The 16,760-nt window shown below is 43.5% G+C and overlaps 1 long non-coding RNA gene across 1 annotated transcript in view; it reads left to right on the forward strand.

The window, feature by feature from the left end:
• The first annotated feature begins 381 nt into the window (after positions 1–381).
• The window catches only part of LOC146396476 (uncharacterized), a 73,320-nt gene continuing 56,941 nt past the window's right edge, over positions 382–16,760 (forward strand). The window contains exon 1 of the long non-coding RNA XR_014828445.1: positions 382–447. This is a non-coding gene — a long non-coding RNA (uncharacterized LOC146396476). The remainder of the gene's footprint in view (positions 448–16,760) is intronic.

The raw sequence follows: 16,760 nt of genomic DNA on the forward strand, positions 1-16,760 counted from the left end.
GTCACCACTAGAGAGGGGCCCCAGGCACTCTGAAAGCATCTGTTTATTTTTCTCTTTGAGATGGGAGCGACACGCGTCGCAGACTAGTTGGCTGCAGTCCCTCCCAAGTGCCCGGCCTTGCCCCTCCCTAGGCCGGTTCCCCAGGCTCATCCTCGAGCCCGGGGCGGCTTTCGGGAAGCGCCCGCCAGGGGTCAGCGCAGGCTCGGCGGCGGGCTCCGCTCCCCACAATGCACCGGGCGCTCGGGTCCTCACTTCGGGAGGTAACCGAGCAGGGGCTGCTGCTGCCGGGCCCGAGGGGTTTGCGGGAGGCCGAGGGGCGGGGCTCCTGGGGGCGGGGCCAGGCCCGCCGCGGTCTTCGGCTGGTGCTCCACTCCCGCCCTCAGCTACCCCGGCTCACCTCGCACCCTCTCCAGCCTCGGAGTCTGGTCCACCTGGCGGTGTAGTAAGGTAGGGGTGCTCTTTCGGACCGTCCTTTTTTGGGGGGTGGGGGTGAAGTCTTTTCTTAATAATGCCAACAGGAGTAGTCTTACCGTTGCTAACGATTAGAGGTGGAGCAGCCAGGTTTGCGTGAAGCAATCTATTTCAAAACTCTTTTGTTTCCGTCTCATTCTCCCAGACCTCCTAGACTCTCTTGGGCTTTGGGAAGCCTGATTGGGAGAGTGTGTGCTAGAGTAATTTCAAGCTCATGGTTCATCCTTCCAGTCTTGGGAAGATAGACAAACTCCGAGGTGGGGTTAGAATGTGTAAAAACTTGTATGGGTGTGGGCTGGGTTTCTTCAGATGTGTGCCTGTGTGAAAACTCCCGAAAAAAATTAATGTCCGTAGGGATTGAATCCTCAGTGTGGATGGGGGTCCTGAGACACTGCTGTTTTGGGTTCTTAGTGAGTGGCATCTGTCGTACCTGCCTCTGCCACCCTTTAGCCATCAGGAGGTGGCTGTCTTGTGATCCAAGCCAGTGGGTGCCCTCAAGTTCTATCCCACACCCCAAGATTGCTCTCCAGGACACTGCTTCCCAGCAGTCCTGCCGCCACACCTCTGAGGACCTCAGCACAGCTGACCTTAATTTGAGGATATCACAGTTTGAGTTTTTGAAAATATAAAGTTTGGCAGATAGAAAGCCCTGGAATATGGGAGCACCTGGGATAGCTTAAGCTTGTGGGGGTTTGTGTGCCTCAGCCTGTTTTCTGGGTCACACTGTGTGGCTCCATCCATTCTGTCTCACTTCGCGTTACCCCAGTGTTTCCCTTGGCAATAATACCACCCTAAAATAATCTCAATCTGAAACCTGAAATTCTAAGGTGACTTCCCCTTTGCCCATTTCTAAAGGCTCAGGAAAGCACTTTAGTTCTTGATTCCTAGCCCTAATAAAATAAAATATTAGAAGTTATATTTTTCTTTGAAACCCTCACCCTGTCAAATAATCTATTCCAATAAAAGTCAGTTGATTGAATTGTGAAATCCAAGCAAGAAAACTACCTAAAAGATATATTCTTCAGGTGAATGTGATCCTAATTAATGGATTAGCTGATAGCAAAGGTAGACAATAGGAAATTGAGCAAGCTTTGATCTACAACATTTCTGCTTGTGAGAAGTTTGAACAAAGTACCTTTATTTTTCCTACCAAATGTAAAATTCTGTGAATGAGCATGGATTTCTTTTTTTGCTGTTTACACCTCTTGATTTGAGATAACAGTCAAAAACAAGAAAATTCTTTCAACTTACACCTCACCTATGCCCAAGGAAAGAAGGTAAGATTCTCCCTCTTTGATTTTTTTAATGGCTGCACCCGTGGCATATGGAAGTTTACGGGCCAGGGATTGAATCCAAGCCACAGCTGCGGCAACGCTGGATCCTTTAACCTTCTACTCAGGGCCAGGGATCTAACCTGTTCCTCTGCACTGACCCTACATGCTGCAATTGGATTCTTACCCCACTGTTCTACAGTGGGTGCTGCAACCAATACTGCAGCTCACAGCAACGCTGAATCCTTAACCCACTGAGCAAGGCCAGGGATCAAACCCTCATCTTCGTGGATGCTAGTCGGGTTCGTTTCCGCTGAGCCACAACAGGAACTCCCAAGCAGACGTTCTTAAATGATCCTTAACCCTAAAGTGTCAGTTGTTCATCAAATACGAAATTATGAATTTTTCACGATGTATAATATTTTCTATTTGGAAAATATTTGTATTTTGCAAATCTAGCACTAATAGTCACTTAAAAGCCCATTGTGTATTTTTGAATTAAATGATACAAATCTTTAAAAGATTAAAAGCAAGAAAAAAATTGTCTTAGCTAGTATACATCAGTGATTCCCACCATGAATGAGGTCCTCATTTAGTGGCAATAAACTCTAAAGCTAAAACCAAAACCTAGAAAGTTATTAATAATCAACAATACCCATAAGAACTAGAGGCCACTGTTTGAAGCTTAAAAGGAGCTGTTTAAGGATACGCTGAAGATAACTTTGCACAGAAGATTGCAAGCATCAATTAAGGCCTTAACTGATTCATGTGGAAAGACACACCCATAGTAAGAAACTTAAATACAAATTCATGGGCTCATCAAAAATAAGCAGATCAGATGATTCCCACATCAACTGCAATGACTATATACTCACTTTAGGTTAATTTAAAGGATTGTCCCATTGCTTTTACAACCTTTCAATGCCCTGATTATTTCAAAGCCAGCACAGCTGGCACAGTTCTTGCTTATAAAGCAGGTAAACTAAATCACTGACCTCCAGCCACAGGCTGTTTATAGGAATTAACACAAACAAGCAACTCATGATTAATCCATTTCTGGAGCAGATACTTAGCAAGCACCTACTAAGTACAAGAGGGCTCTTATTTCTTTAGCCCACTCATGAGAAATAGCTTTGAAGATGATCTCTTATTGAGTCTCCGGTCATCAGAATTGTGCATGTTGGAGGCAGGCTATTTCTCAGACACCAAGGACGTAAAATCATCTCAAAAGAACCACGAAGACCTGAGAAGCTCGATTTAAACTCCTTTCCCCCATAATTTTGGAGGGAGAAAGGGCTAGAGAAAAGTACCTTGAAGTATTTCCCCTTTGCTTCCATCCTTTGTAGTGCTAATTTTAAAACCCTCTTCATTATATAATGATACTAATTCTAATCATAGAGTCATGTAATGGGTGACTATAGAAAGCAGTTATTCTAACTCAATAATTAATCATCTGTGAACTGTTCCAACTTTCTAATAATAAAAACACCACCCTGTTTTTCATATTCAGATATTCAGTAAATGCTCTAGCACTGTGCTGAGACTGGAAATGCAAAGATGAATCATGTAACCCTTGACTTCAAGAAGCTGATCTAGTTGGGGAAATCAACCCACAGATAATGAGAAAGAACTGTGTGCGTGGTATGGGATAGATATCCGCCTCCTGGTGCCCCGGGCTGCAAGTCTAGCCTGGTGGAGACACAAAAGGTCTGGAAATGTTGGAAAATAGTCATTCAAGGATGACAACCTTTTAGCCAGGACTCGGGGGGAAGAGTGCTCCAGATGGAGTGGAAAATCATCAACAAAGTCATGGAGGTAAAGTGGCAAGATCTGAGGAATAGATGGACGAGAAGAGGGCCTGGCGAGGGCAGTCACTGAGCCCCAGCCTAGCGGGAGAGGCAGGATTGAATCTGCTTTATGGAGCCCACTCTGACGCTGGAGGGAAAGCTAGACTTAAGAGGCTGGGAGGGAGGAAGAACTTTCAGAGTCATTGTTACCGTTCTCATGGGATAGAGGATCCCTTGGCAGGAGAGCAGAGCTAAGTGGTCCAACAGGTGTTTAAGGTTTGAGGCAAGAATAGGATCATTCCAGTGCTAATCCTGATACAAGGTGGCAGGCTCTGGGGATGGTCCTGTCTGTTGCTGATTAGTGACCAAGCCAGTGGTTTAACTTCAGATAAACTAAACAGGAGGTTGTGATGTGGTGGAAAGGGCATTGCCTTTGAAGTCAGAGAAATCTGGGAAATCTGGTTCAAATCCCAGCTCTGCTACTCACTAGCTAGGTGGTTTCAGAAATTAATGTTTCTCATCTTTAATAGGACATCAATATCTACCTAGTATGAGTCATTTTACTCATCAGAGGCAAGATATATAAACAATAATAAACAATAGTAAGAGTAGCTAGACAATTTTTAAAGACACTTCCTTTTTTTTTAAAAAAAAAAAAATGTTTTTTGGGGGCCACGCCTACAGCATGCAGCAGTTCTAGGGCCAGGGATTGAACCCACACCACAGCAGTGACAATGCCAGATCTGTAGGGTTAAGGAACCACCAGGGAATTCCTGGAGAAGCTAGCAATTTTTGTCAGCTATTACTGAGTTTATTATTCAAGATATCTAACATTATGTTGATTCCAACTTAAACCTCTAATAGCATTCAGGTTTTTCCAATCCATTCAAATAATGGCTGCCACTTGCCCAAAGTTTCAACAGAGGTGCTTCTCATCTATTGTAGCTGACAGTTGGCATGCTTAGCTCAGAACCAGCATTATGCTCAGTGCTCTACAGGCATTTTATTTATTCTTCAAAGCAGCTATGGTAGCTATCATCTGGCCCTTAGTAGGTGCTCGATGAGTGTCATACATTAGTATTATTAGTATCAATTATAATAATAAACTGATGATGTAGAAGAGAAGAGGCTGTCTTTGCCTTGGGAATTAGTGCCTGTAATCCTCAAGGCAAGTCTGGCCTGTCACCTGTTTTTGTACAGTTGGTGGGCTAAGAATGGTTTTTACATACTTGAGTGGTTGAAGAAAAAATCAAAGTAAGAATATTTCATGATAAGTTAAAATGGTATAAAAGTTGGAGTTCCCTGATGGCCTAGCAGTTAAGAATCCGGTGTTGCCACTGCTGTGACTCAGGTTGCTGCTGTGGCACAGGTTTGATCCTCGGCCTGGGAACTTCTTCATGCCATGGATGTGGCCAAAAAATGATATAAATGTCAGATTTCAGTGTTCATAAATAAAGTTTTATTGGAACACAGCCATCCCCTTTTGTTTACACGTTGTCTGTGGCTGCTTCCATGCTACACCAGCAGAGTTGAGTAGCTGTGGCAGAAATACGTTTGGCCTCCAACACTTGAAATATTTACTACACGGCCCTTTACAGAAAGCATTTGCTGACCTCCGATCCAGAACAAGACCTCCAAGGGCAGCTACAGAGAAGCTCAGTCAGCCTCAGTGTAAGTCAGACTGCCCAGGGCGAATATGAAGAAGTGGGATGAGTGGATGCAGACTATTGCATTTAGAATGGATAAACAACAAGGTCCTACTCTAGAGCATGGGGAACTAATCCAATCTCCTGGGATAGATCATGGTGGAAAAGAATATTTTTAAAAAATGTATATATGTGTATGACTGTATAGCAGTTATTGGCATGACATTGGAAACAACTACAACTTAAAAAAAAAAAAAAGGTGGGATCTGGGAGGAGCAGAAATTCCATCGGCCTCATGTTTGCACCAGTGGACAAAGGGAGTGGTAGGCTGTTCCAGGGCCAACATGGATGGGTTGAGGAGGGAACAGGGGCTTGGGTTGAGCCATCTGTGTACAAGTTCTAATCTGAGGCTAGAACTTAATGAAGTAGCTAAGAAATCTGGGATCTGGGAGCTGTTCATTTTTATGCTTTTTACTGTTTGCTTTTTGTTTTGTGTTTGTTTGCTTTTCCCTTTGTGCTTTAGCAAAAATTATCTTTCAGCAATTCTAACCTTATCTAAGATAAGCCAAGGGAAAAAATGATTGATTCACACCTGCACCAGGATAAAGTTCAAACTTCTTAACTGCTCTTAAGCCAGGCAGTGTCTGGTCTGGTCCCTTCTCAATTGCCTGGACTCATCTTCCAACTTCTCCTCGCACCCTGTGCTCCCCTCATGGGGTGCAACCTGCAGCCCCCAGAAGTAAGCCTATTCCCCATTTCATGGGTTTTTACATTCCACTATTCCCTCTGCTTTCCACTCTTCCGCATCTTCCTGCCTGGAGAAATTCTCATCCTTTAAGACCCTGCTGAAATGTCACCTCCTCCAGGAGGCCTTCCTGACTCTTTCTGCCCATCTTGAAAGAAATGATCCCATCCACCTTTTCGCCCCCTCTGCCTCTTATCCCAGTACCTGTTATTCTGAATGGGCATTGTCTATGAAGGCAAGGTTAGGGATGATGTCATTTTTAGTGCATCACCTTGCTTCTGGCACATGGTAATCTAGATGTGTGATGGATGAGAAGGAAAACCAGAGTACTCTGAAAGGCCAGGAGGAGTAAACTTTCCAGCTCATGAACTTGGAAATGATAGGTAAAAAGTGGGACATATAAAAGAAAATCCAGGCAGGGAAGGCCTAGGATAACCAAGTCCCTGCTTGTGTTTTTTTCTTTTGATTGGCTTCCTTTATAAAGAGTATTGAATAATTCAGTAGGAGATTCCCTCAACTCTGAAAGACAACACTATTCAATGTTTATATCATACCTCTCTGAAGGTAGGTATCACAAGACTACATGAAAATTCAGAGAAGACATTTCAGGAGAAGCTGAGACAATGTGGCCCCAAACCTTTGTTGAAGATGAAATTACATATAAGGATGACAAATGTGATTAGTACATGAGGTCAAAGATGGTTATCTCCCACGAGATATTAATCACTCTCAACTGAAACTTCTGTCTTGACACTGGAAATGACCTTATCTACTGGCCTCTTGGTATTTGGTATCTGTTCAACCCAAGGGTTGTGTCTGCTCCTAAGAGTACTGTAAGTTTGATCTCTTAATTGAGTGGTCACTGAGATCTCAAGAGCTTTATTTCACATGCACAATTTGGGTTTTGGTTTGTGTTTTAGACCTAGATTCATTCTCATTTCAGTCTGCTGAATCTTGCCGGCCCCTTTGGGCTCTGTCATATCATTTTTGTGAGATCTTCCTGTGGCTTATCTTCATCAGGTTGGCAGTTAACTATGCAGAAAAGATGAGTGTCCAATCAGCAGACTTCAGAGTTCCTCTTTGAGATCAGTAATGAAAACTACCCCCGTACACAAGAACTTTTTTTAATTGATAGAAGAGACCATTTATAAATCAGCTGTCTCTCACTATAATCTACCCTTGACTTTCAGATTCCATCCTTTCCTCGACTTAACCAGATTCGGGGGAAAACTATGGAATGGTTTCTGTCACCCAGTGGGTCCTTGTAGCTTCCAGTCAGTTCTTCTGTTCCTTCCTAGTCTCTGCTAGGCTCCACAGCAGAATTTCAGATGGCCTCTGTTCTCCTTAAGCCTCCCGCTCCCCAGGTTCTCCTTGTTCTCAATAAGGGACCCTGCCCACTGCTCCATGGAGACAAGGGAGGCTATCCGACAGTCACGCCATCGAGTTCCTGCTGCCATGCCAAGATGTCCAGTTAATTCTTCCCATGTCCTTCTCCTTCCCTGTTCAACTGGTTCCAGCAGAAGAGGTGTCCTTCCTTTGAAGAGGCCTGGAGATCTTGTGCCTTGGCCCATGCCCTGGACCTCCTCCCTCCTCAGGGACCTCCCCCACCTCAGCTGACTGTTCCCTCTCCTGTTGTCCCCTGTTAACCTTCACACATTCTCCCACCTCATCCAAAAGCATCTCCCCCTGCAGCCCTCCCCTTCGCAGCTCAGCTTCTTGACTTAGAGTTGTTTCTATTCTCCTTCCTCACCTCGACTCCTCACCCTTTCAGTCTGGCTCATGTACCCAGACACCGTCCTATCAAGGCCACCAACTACTGCCTTGTGACCAAGCCCAAGGCTACATCAGTCCCTGCCTGCCTTATCTCTCTAGGGCGTTCTGCTTTACTGCCCACATTCTTTTCTGAAAACTTCTCTTCTGTTGGCCCTGGGCTTTGCCGGTTTCCTCCTTTCCTCTCTCTTTCTCTGGGAGCTCATCTTCCTGTGTTGCTTCAGCAGTAGTTCTACTCTGGGCTCTTTACTCCCACCGTCCCCACTTGTCCCAGGATTCTTTTGGCTCCAAGCTCCAGACTCCCAACTCAAACTGAACTCAACAACCAACCAACGAGAATGTCACCATGGGCAAAAACCACCACAAGGGAAATTCATTGATTCACGTGCCTGAAAAGTCCAGGAGTAGATCTGGGAGAGCTGGTCCAGAGACGTCAAATAAGGACGTCAAAGAAGAACATCACTCCGTCTCTTAGCTTTGTTTTCCTCTGTATTGGCTACATTCTCAGGCAGCCTTTTTCTAAATGATGGTAAGACGCTGGCCAGCAACTCTGGGCTTATAGCCAATCTTCTTAGGAAAAACAATGGAAAAATTTCTACCCAATTTAAGTTGAAAATCTAGGAATCACTTTTGACTCCTGTTCCCCCAGTCCTAATCACCAAGTCCTGGTCCATCTTCTAAATCTCTCTCCATCCCTGTTGCCAGGCTTGTAGTTCAGATCACCACTTTCCGTCTATGTTCCTGCAACAGCCTCCCCGTGATTTTCTTTTTCATTTTTGGCCGCCCCACCGCACATGGAGTTCCCAGGCCAGGGATCAGATCTGAGCTGCAGTTTCGACCCAAGCCACAGCTGCGGCGGTGCCGGATCCTTAACCCACTGGGCTAGGGATCCAGCCTGTGACCCAGCACTCCCAAGATGCCACTGATCCTGTTTCGCCACAGCGGGAGCTCCATCCCCATGATTTTCTGCCCCAAGTCTTGCTGCCCTCTGCCCTCCTTTTCACATCACAGCCAGGGTCATCTTTGGAAAATGTTATGGGATGCCCCCCTCTCCACCCGCCCCCTCCCCCAAATGATAGGTAGCCAAAGACAAAATTCCTTGTTATGTTCTGGAAGGCTTTGCATGATCCAGTTCCTGCCTACTTCTCTTTTCACATCATCCTTTATTCTAGGCAGTTCAAGGGTGCTAGGTTAGCCAGCTCCCTCCCAGCTTTGCCCTTTTCATACAGTGCGCCCCCCACTGAGCCTCTTCTTCTCTATCAGGTCCCACTCTAGATAGATCTGGTATTGAGAAAACCCTCCCATACTGCCTTAAGCACATACTCTTCCTGCAAGAACACTCTTCTTTTTCCAACTTAGCAATGACCACACTTTAATGTCTTTGCTTCTCCGATTGTCTGTATCCCTCCGCAGACTGTGAAGTCCACAAAGGCAGATATCTCCCTTGTTTTGTGTAATATCCCCAGCATCACAGAGTATGGACATTCAATAAATATTTGTTAAATCGTAAAACTTAAAATGGGTTGTGATCATGCTAGGAGATTTTCCAGTTGTCTTCTAGATTTCAGAATCTAGATCGATTCAGTAAGCTACTAGCACATTGATAACGGCTACTACTTTTGTCTTTGATGTGCTTATTGGTCCTCTTTAAAAAGTAGTTGAGTTTTAGGATTGAGGAGGATCTTTGTAATCATCCTGCACTAATTCACTTCTTTTGACCCATTAGGAAGCAGGTGCTCAGGGGGCCTCAGTTACTTGCACAAACCATGAAGCTATTCCTGGTGGCCTAGACTAGAACTTAGAGCTGCTGACTTTCAGTGCAGAGTGGTGGCCTCTTCACTGTGGTATCAGCACTTTTGGTAGTGCTAGTTTCAAATTAATTCAAAGGAACCTTATTGCCTATAGCCTCACATATTTTACCTTTTAAAATGTACTTGCCAATGCTGTGCATCTCAGTGGATACGGACAGGTTTTCAGGATGAACATCTTCCTGGTCCATAGATGCCTAGGTAGCCAGAGTCTATCCTCACAGGTAGGGTTGCTGCTGTATGTCAGTGGTCCCTGAAGAACCAGAAGTTACTCACTGGATCCCCTTGTTCCACTCTTTCCCCTCAGAAAGGTAATTATAGAGTAGATGCTAGCTGGACTTCACCTGAGAAACACTCATGAGAAACACACCTGAGAAACAGACTTCAGGAGTTCCCATCGTGGCTCAGTGGTTAACAAATCCGACTAGGAACCATGAGGTTGCGGGTTCGATCCCTGGCCTTGCTCAGTGGGTTAAGGATCCAGCATTGCCGTGAGCTATGGTGTAGGTGGCAGAGGTGGCTCGGATCTGGCATGGCTGTGGCTGTGGCGCAAGCCGGTGGCTATAGCTTTGATTAGACCTCTAGCCTGGGAATCTCCATATGCTGCTGGTGGGGCCCTAGAAAAAGACAAAAAAAAAAAGAAGTAACAGACTTTGGTTTAACTCTTTGTATGAACTGTGAGGCTTAGTGCCTAATGTCTCGTAGGAAATAGGAGCTTAAAAAGAGAATAGCTTCTGGAGTTGCCACTGTGGTGCAGTGGGTTAAGAATCTGACTGCAGTGGCTCAGGTCTCTGCAGAGGCTTGGGTTTGATTTCCAGCCCAGCACAGTAGGTTAAAGGATCTGTTGTTGACACAGGTACAGCGTAGGTTGCAGCTGTAACTCAGATTCAATCCCTGGCCTGGGAACTATGCTGTGGGCATAGCCATAAAAAGAGAGAGAATTGTTTCTATAAAAACACATCGAAATTTGGAAAAAACAGGGTAACAGTAACTTTCTAAAAAGAATTGTAGTAGAATTGGGTATTGGAGGGAAAACAAATATGGGGGAACTTTTTTAATTTTAATAAAATAATTTTATATTAAATTTTTTAATTTAAACTTTTAAAATTAAGGCAATGCTGGAACCTGTTGACCAAAGCATTAAGAAATTTCAGTTAATTGGCCTATTTTGTACATAATGTCTTTATGTTTATTTATTTATTGTCTTTTTTGCCATTTCTTGGGCCGTTCCCTCGACATATGGAGGTTCCCAGGCTAGGGGTCGAATCAGAGCTATAGCCGCCGGCCTGTGCCAGAGCCACAGCAGTGTGGGATCCGAGCCACCTCTGCCACCTACACAATAGCTCACGGCAACGCTGGATCCGTAACCCACTGAGCAAGGCCAGGAATCGAACCCGCAACCTCATGGTTCCTAGTCGAATTTGTTACCCACTGAGCCACGACGGGAACTCCTTTGTGTTCATTTAAAATAAAACGTTCAGTGTACCTTTTCATTATGACCCCTGTTTTAACTGATTATTTCAGTTAACCAAATTACCTATCCTTCTATCTAGGTAGACTTGTTTTGTGCAGCTGAATCTTTCATGCGGCTGTCATTTTGCTTTTGAACTGAATTTTAAGCTTCCCAAGGGCTGGGACTGGACCTGTGTATTTCATTTCCTATAAATCCTAATGTAGTACTCTGCATGTGCCTCTGATGATGGGATTTTATTTTCCTAGCCAACCGAGTCTTCCTTCCTTCCTTCTTTGCTTTTCTTTTCCTTTCTTTTCACATGCAGCAGCTTGATGTGGGAACTCAGTTCTCAGACCAGGGATTGAACCCGGGCTGCAGCAGTGAAAGCACCAAATCCTAACCACTAGACCACCAGGCAACTCCCCCAACCAGTCTTTCTTCATGGGCCAACTAGTCTTTCTGTCTCTGAATCAACATTATTATTTTGTTTTCATCTTGACTGCTCCCTTCTCCCTAACTCCAGACATCGTTCCTTTTAAAAAGGAAAGAGAAAAGAAAAATATGAGATGATCAGCCAATCTCCCTAGGGGGCTTGCCATGTATTTGTCACAGTTCTTGATACTAAAAAAGAAATGAAAAAGGAAGTGAAAGATAAGTTCAAAGTATATTTAAAACAGATGTTTGTGCTTCAATTAAAAAATTCCAAATGCCACCCTTTGACCCAGCGAGTCTAACTTCTAGAAATCTATCCTACGGAAATAATTAAACACATGCAACAAAGAATTTAGCTCTACCGTCTTCATCTCAGTTTTGTGTATAATGGGGAAGAATTAGGAATAACTTGAATTTTCAACCTTCAGTTGTCAAGGACTTAACATGTAAATACAATGACATTCCACTTTTATTAAAAATAATGTATTTACTGAAATATAAAAATAGTTTATTAATTTGAAAATAAGCTATAAAATGTGTATAGTTTCAACCCATTTTTGGAAAAGGTAAATATGCAAACATGACTAGGAGGATATACATAAAGATTATATGGCGGTAAACGAATTCATTGTTTTCTTATCTATATTTTAAGCTTTTTTACAAAAAACTTCTGTAATGTTATTTTTAAATTAAAAGCTACCCCAGGAGTTCCTGTCGTGGGACTGGGGATTAAGGATCCAGTATTGTCTGATTCAATCCTTGGCTCAGTGCAGTGGGTTAAGGATCTGATGTTACTGCAGCTATGGCTTAGAGAGCAGCTCCTGCTCAGATGTGATCCCTGGCCAGGGAACAAAGTGTTCATTTAAAATAAAATGTCATGGAGTTCCTGTTGTGGCTCAGTGGTTAATGAATCCGACTAGGAACCACGAGGTTGCCGGTTTGATCGTGGCCTCACTCAGTGCGTTAAGGATCTGGCGTTGCTGTGAGCTGTGGTGTAGGTTGCAGATGCAGCTCATATCTGATGTTGGTGTAGGCTGGTGGTTTCAGCTCGGATTAGACCCCTAGCCTGGGAACCTCCATATGCCGCAGGTGAGGCCCTAGAAAAGACAAATAAATAAATAAATAAATAAATAAAATAAAACGTCAGTGTCTCTTTTCATTATGACCCCTGCTTTAACTGATCATTTCAGTTAATGGAACTGAATTGACTGCAGGGGTGGCCAAAAAAAAGTTGCCCTAAAACAAAATAGTTTTAATTAATGTCGTTATTGTATACGAGTTTTTTCTCCAGAAGTAATTGATTGTAAATAAACAGGTTAATAGTTAAGGTCTTAAGGAAAACATTTCCTCTACTTTCTTGCCTTGATAGCACTTTTTTCCTAGCTTCAGGGGACCCCAAATCAAGTTGTGATAAGTTAGAGTCTTGCGAGAAGGGAGGAGGTGACTGGGTTTTATTTCTAGTTACTAAATCTCTTTATAACCTTGGGACAGTGTATCCACATCTTGTCCAGGAGCTTTCTCTGTAAAATGTGAACTCCCCTCTCACTACTGCCCCAGCAGAGGTGTTGAAAACATGAGCAAGCTCCATTCCTGGCCTGAAACATGCCTACTCCCTGCCACAAAGCAATGATACACGTAGTAAGTACTAACTTAACAGTCGTTCATTGCTTATGTTATTAGTAACAACCCAGCTAGCCAACCAGGGTACCTCATCACTCTGACCCTAACTATTGTGAACATGTGCTAAATTGTCAGGTTGATTCTAAGTCATTACTTACCCATTAATTCAACCGATATCTGAAAACTGACAACCAGGAGGCAAATCCTGGCTCTCCCATTTAACTCTGTGAGCTTGAGGAAGGAAGTTAATTTCTCTGGGCCTCAATTTCCTTCTTTATAAACTGAATAGTGTAATACATTGTTGTTGTAAGAGTTAAATGAGATATATAATGTGTAACATCCAGCACATGGTAAGCTCTCATATGTGTCAAATACTGAGATTCACATTCATTCGTTCAACAAACATTTGTTAAGTGCTTAGTATGGGCCAGACAGTGCTGTAGGTGCTTGGGTAACATCAGTGAACAAAACAGACTCCATGTTATCATGAAGCACACGTTCCAGCAGATGCAAAGATTAAATTCAGTGTAGTCCAATCCATGGTTATTGATAACAAGAATTACCATTATTACTATTAGTGTATTATGTGCCAGCCACTGTATAAGTGATGTTTGTATATAATCTGATTTTCTCTTTAACCCTGTGAAGTAGGGATTATTATTACTTGAGAGTGTGGAACCTGAGCATCTGAGAGGTTATGTAAATGAAGTTGGTGAGAGAGTGGAGGGGCCAGTATTCAGACCAGGTTGTCTGGCTCTAAAGCTCTCCCTTCACCACCCCGCCTTCCTCCCTTCCCTTGGTGAATCATAGGTGGTTGTCATTTTCGCTTATGGTTCTTTCTTGACATCCTTGCCAACATTTTGTGCTCTGCTGTAGGAGTTGAGAGGGAAGGAAATTTGAGTTTTCCTCATTTTGTATTAAAGTACTTAATTATCTCTGCAGGAGATGATCAGAGAAGGAATAAATGACAGCTCTGCTTGGAGAGTGTCTCTAAATCAACTAGAAATCACAGCTGATGCCCCTCCATGTTTAGAAGAGAGGTCACAGTTGGAGGAGTCGGGATACAGCCTGAGAGAGGCGCATCGCTGAGGGGGGCTCCCAGTGGACCCTCCTTTGATGCTGGTCATCCTGCCTGGCTCAGGTGAGGGAAGCAGAGTTGATGCCTTCTGGATCTATGTCCTGGGGCTGCGGCATCTGCCTTTCCTGGTTCAGAATCTTCAGGAAAGATGGGTCTCCTCCAGCTCTAAGGATCCCTCTTCCTCTGCTCTTCTGCAGTTGCCCAACAACCTGGAATGTTCATGTCTTCCAAAGTAATACTGAATAAGTACTGCCAGACTTTTAAAAATTATTGTAATGAAATATTTTGAGTATTCAGAAAAGTACAAAGAATATCATGTACTCACAATTTAGTTTTGTCAAAACTTAACATTTTGCCTTCTCCAGTTCCTTTTTTTAAATAAAAAATATAGATGTAGATGAAATCTCCTCCTCAGTTTCATATTTCACTCTCCTCCTTCCCTCCCTTCCTTCCAGAGGCCACCACCGTCCTGAATTGTCACTACAGTGCATCCTATCATCCTGGCACTTGCTATGTGGAAAGGCATGGATGAGTGCCTTCATACATGGTGCTCTGAACCGCATTCTTTTTTTTTTTTTATTCCTTTCTTTTTATGGCTGCACCTGTGGCATATGGAAGTTCCTGGGTGAGGGGTCTATTCGGAGCTGTGGCTGCCAGCCTATACCACAGCCATGGCAACACCAGATCTGAGGCACATCTGTGACCTTCGCCGCAGCTTGCAGCAATGCCAGATCCTTAACCCACTGAGCAAGGCCAGGGATCAAACCTGCATCCTCACAGACACTGTGTTGGGTTCTTAACCCACTGAGCCACAATGAGAACTCCCTAAGGCAATTCTCGAACCCGTTTTCTTGTGCATGTGGGCAGGGGTTTCTCTAGGATGTTGGTGACATGGACATGGCCACATTTCTCTCCAGGATGGTTGTGCTAGTTGACGGTGTGTCTGACAGCTTCTGCTTCTCCGTCAGTCTGAAGCATGTGAAATGCTATCTCATAATTGTCTGTATTTTCCTGATTACTGGTGAGATTGAGCATTTTTTCCTGTGTTTACTGGCCATTTGTATCTCCTCTTTGTTGAATCATCTGTTCAGATTCTTTGCTTTTGCATCTTTGTGTTCCTATTTTTCTCATTGGTTGAAGTAGTTCATTGTGTATTCTGATTATTAATCCTTGACCAATCATTTACCTTGCAGAGATCTTCTCCAAGTCTCTTCCTTGTCTTTTACTTTGTTTATGGGGTGTTTTGATGTACAGACACGTTTAATTTTAACATAGTCAATTATTTCACAGTCTTTCATTATTTGTGCTTTTTAGTCTTTTTTTTTTTTTTTTTTTTTTTTTTTGGCTTTTCTAGGGCCGCTCCTGCGGCATATGGGGTTCCCAGGCTAGAGGTTAATCGGAGCTACAGCTGCCAGCCTACACCAGAGCCACAGCAATGCGGGATCCGAGCCACATCTGCAACCTACACCATAGCTCATGGCAACACCAGATCCTTAACCCACTGAGCAAGGCCAGGGATTGAACCTGCAACCTCATGGTTCCTAGTCGGATTCATTAACCACTGAGCCACGACGGGAACTCTTTTAGTCTTATTTTTTAAAAAATATTTCCCCCACTCCAAAATTATGTTTATATTTTCCCCAACTTTTTTTCTAAAGTTAAAAAAAATTTAATTTCACATTAAGCATGGGATCCATCTAGAATTTATTCTGTGATTGCTGTAATGTAGGGATTGATTTTTCTTTTTCTGCCATATGGGTAATCACTTGGTCCAGCCCTTTTATTCTTCTTTCTCTACTGATTGGTTTTGTCCTTCAGATACCAAGTTTCCATACAGGTTTGCTTGGGGCTTCCTTGGTGGATTGATCACACTGTCTAAATACTATAACTTTCCATGCATCTCTTGATATCTCACAGGGAGAGGTGGGCTCCCTTGTTTTTCTCTTTTTCAAAAACAAAAAAAAAAAATTTTTTTTTTTTTGGTCTTTTTAGGGCCACACCTGCAGCATATGGAGGGTCCCAGGCTAGGGGTCTAATCAGAGCTGTAGCTGCCGGCCTACGCCACAGCCACAATAACGCCAGATCCGAGCTGCCTCTGTGACCTACACCACAGCTCACAGCAATGCTGAATCCTTAACCCACTGAGTAAGGCCAGGGATTGAACCTGCATCCTTGTGGATACTAGTCAGATTTGTTTCTGCTGAGCCACGATGAAAAAAACCTTTTTTCTTATTCTTAGTTCTTCCACATCGATTTTATTTATTTATTGTCTTTTTTGCCTTTTTCTAGAGCCGCACCCACGGCATATGGAGGTTTCCAGGCTAGGGGTCTAATTGGACCTATAGCTGCCAACCTACACTACAGCTCACAGCAACACTGGATCCTTAACCCACTGATTGAGGTCAGGGATCGAACCTGCAACCTCATGGTTCCTAGTGGGATTCATTAACCACTGAGCCACGACAGGAACTCCTACATGGATTTTAGAATCAGCTTATCTAGTACCTTAAAAACACTAATCAGTACTTTGTCTTGAGCTTTCCTGGGCTTCATCTAGACCACCATGCTTCTGTTTTCTTTAAACACTGTAACAATATCCCTCTTAGTAAACTGTCACAACAGTTTCTAATTCCCATGTTCACAGGTCAGCTAGCACAGATTTCTTTTTACTTTTTTTTT

This window comes from Sus scrofa, chromosome 14 (assembly GCF_054392235.1).
Source record: "Sus scrofa isolate SSC_HxYL_T2T_F1_AM1 chromosome 14, Sscrofa_HxYL_maternal_Yorkshire_Landrace_v2.0, whole genome shotgun sequence".
In the NCBI taxonomy this organism is placed as follows: domain Eukaryota; kingdom Metazoa; phylum Chordata; class Mammalia; order Artiodactyla; family Suidae; genus Sus; species Sus scrofa.